Below are 6,509 nucleotides of genomic sequence, written 5' to 3'. Positions count from 1 at the left end.
GCTCCTGATGGAGTCTATATTCCTCAGTCAGGTCGTTGGTGACTAGAACCTGAACCAGTGCCCCGTTGTGAAGCAGAGTGCCTCCTTTAGCTGTGAAGTGGATATGCACCCTCATTTTTGACAATAAATCTCTGCCCAGAAGTGGGTAGGGACATTCTGGGATTACTAGAAATGAGTGGGATACCCGGCCCTTCCCTAAATCTACTGTTCTTTGGGTAGTCCATGAATAGGGCTTTGTTCCCGTTGCCCCCTGTACCCATGTAGTTCTGGAGGACACTGGCCCTCTTCCCTCTTAGCTCCAATAAAACCAAATTCTGGGCACCAGTATCCACCATAAACTCAATTGGTTTCCCCTCTACTTTCAGGGTTACCCTGGGCTCAGGGAGGGGACCTGAGCCCCATCTCCCCTAGTCACTGTCTTCACCCCCAATTAGAGCCGGTAATACCTTAGCTGATTGCTTATTCTTCTTGGGGCAGTCCTTCACCCAGTGCCCTTCCTCCTTGCAGTAGGAACACTAGTTTTTCCCTACCTTATTTCATGGTCTGGATCCTGCCGATGAGCTCCTTCCCTACTGGGGGTTGGTTGCCAATAATATCTCTCTGAGGTCCTTCTTGTGGCTGGCCTGTTGTCTCTCCAGGACCCTAGTCAGGCTTGCTTCCTGTCTTTTTTTTCTTTTTCTTTCCTCTCTTTGTTCTGCTGTCTCCCATCTGTTATAAACCTTTTCCGTCACTGCTATTAAGTCCCTAAGGTTCTTTTCTCCTAGTCTATCTAAAGACTGTAACTTTCTCAATGTCAGGGGCTGCCTGGTTAACAAAAGCAAACGTCACAGTTTGAGCTGATTCCTCTGTTTCTGGGTCATACGGAGTGAACCTCTGGAAGGCATCTTGTAACCTCTCTAAGTATGAGGCTGGGCTCTTTCAGGCCCCTGTCTGACATCATAGACCTTAGACATATTGGCGGGTTTTTGAGCCACCATTTTGAGACCTGCTAACAGAGTCTGGCAGTAGACCAGGAGTCTCTCCTTACCTTCTGCCATGTTGTAGTCCCAGTTGGGATGGCTAGGGGGAAAGCTGGCATTAATGATGCCTGGGTCTATGGTAGGGTCCATGGTGGGGCCCAGAATCAATTTCCGGGCTGCCTCCAGAATCCTGTTTCACTCCTCAATAGTGAACAGGACACTCAGGAGCTGGTGGCCGAAAGCTGGCATTAATGATGCCTGGGTCTGTGGTAGGGTTCCTGGTGGGGCCTGGTACCAATCTCTGGGCTTCCTCCAGGATCCTGTTTTTGCCCCTCAGTAGTGACCAGGACACTCAGGAGCTGGTGACAATCATCCCAGGTGGGCTGGTGAGTGAAGAGAACAGTTTCCAATAAGTTAATCTAGTCCCTGGGGTTTTCAGAGAAAGGCACATTCTGTGAGGACCAATTGTAAAGATCACTGGTGGCAAAGGGCCAGTAATGAAAGGACTGATTGCCCTCTCTGTCTGGGGGCTCTGCCGGCCAGAGAGGGAGGACAATGGTGTCAGGCTGGGGGGCTACCCCTCTCTGGCTCCGTGTGGCCTGCGGGGAGCCCCACCAGCTAGAGGGGGAGGACAATGGTGTCAGGCTTGGGGGCTGCCTCCCTCCGGCTCCGTGTGGCCTGCGCAGGTCCCTGTGGAGGCAATGGTGGCTCCTCAGGGTTAGGAGGTGGGGCCTGCACTTGTGGGGTGCCCATCTGAGAGGATTAGGGTGGGGGAAAAATGTCATTCTCCTCCATGCCTCCCTGGAGAATGGGTTTCTCTTCCACCTTTGGTCTAAGAGGGAGGACCTGCAGAGGTGGAGGGGGAGTGGTTTTGAGAGGGAGGACCTGCAGAGGTGGAGGGGGAGCAGTTGGATTAATCGGGGGGAAGGAAGGACTTGACCCAGGTGGGGCGCCATCGGGTCATTCGATGAGGCCTCGCCAGGTCACAATGTATGTGATCTGGTCCTGGTGGCCCGTCCGTGGGCGGAAGACATGGTTCTCTACCCTGGAAATCAAACTCAGGTTAAAAGTCCCTTCAGGGGGCCATCCAACATTGAAGGAGGGCCAATCAACCAAACATAATGTTGTCCTTTTTTTTTTAATCTACACTATTGTTATGGGCAATCGTCTTAACATCCCCCCAGTGGACTAGTGTAAGATCTAGAGGGGAAGATGGGGTGTTGCCCATAGTATTTATCAGTCCCGTCCATTTCATAAACAAAGAAATTAGAACGAAGATCACAAGACACAAGAATGACACAGAAAAACAGACGGCCCAGAATAAACTACCGCGGCTTTCAGATGGTCTGGACTCTCGGCCGTGTGAGTTCCCCGGCTTGATTATGCCAAAGACTGTATAGATAGGACACACATGTCCCAACAGGGTCACGAGGTCCTCTAAGGTTTCAGATGGACTAGTGTCCTGGTGGGGTGTTCAATGAGGAACACCCACCCCGACGAGGATTGGGACATCTCCCAAATCCTCCAGGTCACCTCACTAGCATTTCAGTGACAAAGAAAAACTGAGATCAGATGGCTACAACCAAAGTGAAAGCATAGAGAAGACAGGCACAAACACAGTTTTACAAAAACTTACCTGGTGGGTTGATCACAAAACTTTTGGGGTCGGTTCCTCTCGGGGGTCTCGGGGGGGATCCCGGGAGAGCCCCCAAATGTTGTACCTCATCCACTGGATCCCAAAAAGACCACCGAGGACCCAACACACCAAAATGCAAAAGCAAAGGTTTATGGTTTATTTGGATTTAAGCTCGGGCTCTCAGATGTCACCAACTCAATGGATCTGTGCTGATAGCCCAGAGTAAGGGAGAGTGGAGCCTTTTATAGGTTTTAGACAAAGAGAGGAGGGGGCTACCAAAGATACATTTTGGTTGGTTCAAGGAGCCCGCGTGCACCAACATAATTTTAAACTGATTGGATACATAAGATGCAGCCCTGGAAGTTTCTTATTGGTAGATGCTATTCTCAGGGCTGTGGAATGTGCTGTTATCTGTGGGGCCAGGAGTCTCCATTTTTACCTTATAGGGCAGTTTTCATGCTCGGGCTTGCTTAATTTATAGTTTCCTGGAAGGGAGGGATAGCAGGTGGGGGTCAGGGCATGCCAGGGCATGTCTAAAGCAGCAGCCAAGCATTTTACAGAAGCTAAAAGAGCAATTAGTGGGGGTCTGGAGGGATTGAGGGTAGCGGGTGAATGAAGAGGGTCTCAGGGTCTTACATTACAAGGAATTGGAACCTCAGGTTTCAGGTTTCTGGTGCCAGACAGGATTGGAGTGCACCTCTTCTGTAGTAGAGAATAGCCTCACTTGGTGCCCCTGGGCTTGCTTTGGTTAACAATGGGATGAATGTTGGGAGGTCTTGGAGCCTTGGAATCAGGCTCAGGGTCAGGTACTCCCTCTCATCTTTGTCACAGCTCAGTCACTCCATTATTCTCAGACCATCTCACAGGTGAAGAAAGTGAAAAACAGGCTGACCAGCCTCAGAACACCAGATAGCAGTAGTTACCCAACGCCCATTCATCCATGGCCCAGAGGCTCTGAACTAAACCGGTGCTTATATCTAGCATGACAAACTTGATTTAGAAAAGTAAAAGAAAAGGTCTAATCAAGAACTTTGCATCTGATCTGTTTTCAGAGGATCTCTTAGAGGCATTAGTAAGCAGAGAGGACATAGAGCCAAAAAGGCAGTGGCCACTCTAAGCTCAAGGTTCATCTAGAAAAGATAGAGGGCCTAGGGAGGCTGAGAAGGAACTCATGTAGGGGATGAGGCTGTAGGAGAGGACAGAGTTGCTGAGGCCCATCCACTGCTCTAGTCAGGGTTGTGCTGGTGCCGCAGGAAGTTCTGGCAGCCCTCATAGTTGGGCTGCTCATAGAGCATCCAGCAGCCGCTGTCCACTCGCACCAAGTTGCAGCGGCTGAAGTAGGGCTGCAGGTTGGAGTGGTCACTGCTGCACTCATAGTGGCGGCCCTGGAAGCCCCTGGTCCTCGTAGAAGGTGATCTGCAAGACAAGGGGAGGCCAGGGCTTAGTTAAAAGCCTGAGCCAGGCATGGACACCCGGGGTCAGGTCCCTCCCCAGGTCCCAGGCGCCCTGGGCTCACCTTCCCCATGGCTGGAATGGGCAGGTCCGGTGGGATGCTGCAGTTGGTTGTGTGGGGCCGGGCACGGAGGGTCTATATAACAGGAGGGCTGCTGCGTTGGCAGGAACTGCGGGAAAGGGGCCCACAGGGGAGGGGGGGGTCGGTGGCAGGGCACTTTCTCTCCCTTCTATATAATGACTGTGGGGGAGGTGGAGGTTATTGTATGTTTTCTCTTAGATTCTCCAGAGCTTTGAGTGGACGACTTGGTTAAAATGGTCACTTGATGCTGCTCAGTTCTAAATGAGGCCTATTTAGGAGACCGTAATTGAACAAAGATGCTTAACTGGTTAACCATTGTAATTAAATAGTTCAGCTACCTTTTAAAACGCCAGTTCCAGGGGATCCAACAGCCTCTTCTGTCCTCTGTGGGAAGGGCGCACTTACCTAAATGCAGGCAATGCACGCATACACATAAAATAAAATAAAAATAATAGATAAAATATTTTAAAATGTCAAAACAGTGTGTATTTGAATAACAATACAGGTTAGTGACTGGGTCTGAGGGTCCACTGAGTTATGGCTGGAGTCTGTTAGATTAGAGAGCTGTTCATAAGAAAATGTGGAAGCCTTCTCCACAGGGTGTCCCAAGTGGGTGGGGATTATCCTGTGTCCCAGTGAACCTTCCTATACCCTCTGCACAGATCAATTGGGGATCAGATAACTAAGGGAAGGTAGGCCCTAGGAAGGCCTGATTTAACATTTGACTTCAGCTTTGCTCCCTAGAGGCTGTGCCTGACTAGTTATTTCTCAATGCAATTGAACTTGCAAATACCTTTTAAGTCTTTCAGTCTTGCAGCGCTTCTGTCTTTCTAGTGTCCCAGCCCTGGGGCAAGTCTCCAGTGCTTTCAGCCTGGAATGTCACAATAGCACCCTCCCTTGGAGCACCTAGAAGTGCTGGGGGTGGTGGGGAGACTAGCATGGGGTAGAGAAGAGGCCAGTCCCTGGAGCCAGAGCCTAAACCACTGAGCAAACTGGGCTTGCCCCAGGGCTAGTAGGGACTATGCTGTGAACTGTGAATTTTGGCACTGTCTTTGGCCTGTATCTTCTCATGCCTACAGAAGCATCCCTGCCTCACTCTCCAAGCCGTGACAACCAAAAATATTTTGAGACATTTCCAAATGTGCACATGGAGAGGGATGCAAAATTAACTTGTGTTGTAAACCATGCTTTAAAAGTACCTGCCATGCTTAGTACTAGCCTCTGTTCCTCTATTCTTACCCTTGCTTTCTCTGTTTCATTAATGAGTTGGTTTGAGTACTGTTGAAGAACTGTAGACATTCCTCAGAATTCCACAAATGACACTCAGAGTGAATTGAAAGAAGTGAGGGAATACTACAGGTTTGCCTCCAAATTCAACAGAGCATTTTCATGTCTTTATACAAATATATCTTACTTGAAAATTGTACTTTAGTTACTAAACAGTAAGTTTAAGAAAGAAATACATCAAAACTCTTGTTAGGTATTGTACTTCTCATAATACCACTTATAATATGAATACGTTATTATGCATTTTTATTATATGTATGTTCTATGAATACAATATTATAATATGAATACAGCACATAATGAAATTGTCACCTTATATGCGTATAGGAGTTTTCTGGGACAATTAGCAACTTCCTTGTGAAAGAAAGTTCTTTATAGAAAGAGAGGTAAGCATAATAATGATGTAATAACATTCGGAAAAGTTGGGTCATGACACTGTGCCAAGAAGAACAATGAGGGAGATACCAGCAGGAATGTTCTGGGCAAACAGGAGTCAGCCTGTGAACAACGTGAGCCTTGGAAAATCTCCACAATGTTGGCAAAGAGATGTACTCAGAGAAGGGCGTGGCAAACTCACAGTCTGTTGTAGATGCTGATTTCAGTTTGGGGCCATATATTAAAGGTTTCTAAATAGTCTTTCTAGTCATTGTTTGAATATGATTTAAGGGCTTATTGGTTTATTTATTTAAAAATTCATGATTAATACAGCTTTTCACAGTGCTTTTACAACTTCCAACTATATAGTCCATCTTCTAAGTATAAAGCTTTGCACTGAACAGATTTCTTTTGAAGTAGAATTTTCCAGGAGACTGAAATCAAATAGCATCACTCTATATACTAGTGAGTAAATTTTTTTCCCCAAGGGCTAGAGGTTGAATGCAGGCCACCATGAAAGTTAGACAAGTTGTCTACCACTAATCTACATCTGCAGCCCTATATAGTTAGGAGATTATGAAAAAATACCTTTTTTTTTTTCTCTCCTATATGACTAAAAGAAGACAAATGCTAAAAGTGGCATTCAGCATAAATCTTACCAGGAATATAAAATGTTTTTGATTCTTTCTTCTCCCAAACTTTGCTAAAGAACTTAAGC

The 6,509-nt window shown here is 47.3% G+C and overlaps 1 pseudogene; it reads right to left on the bottom strand.

Annotated features, from left to right (window-relative positions):
- The window catches only part of LOC103744486, a 9,541-nt pseudogene extending 5,421 nt beyond the window's left edge, over positions 1-4,120 (bottom strand).
- Positions 4,121-6,509: the final 2,389 nt, after the last annotated feature.

Source organism: Nannospalax galili, unplaced genomic scaffold, assembly GCF_000622305.1.
Source record: "Nannospalax galili isolate Female #2095 unplaced genomic scaffold, S.galili_v1.0 scaffold281, whole genome shotgun sequence".
NCBI lineage: Eukaryota > Metazoa > Chordata > Mammalia > Rodentia > Spalacidae > Nannospalax > Nannospalax galili.
Note: the sequence above shows the minus strand (reverse complement) of the source record. Positions and strands in the feature narration are given on the sequence as shown.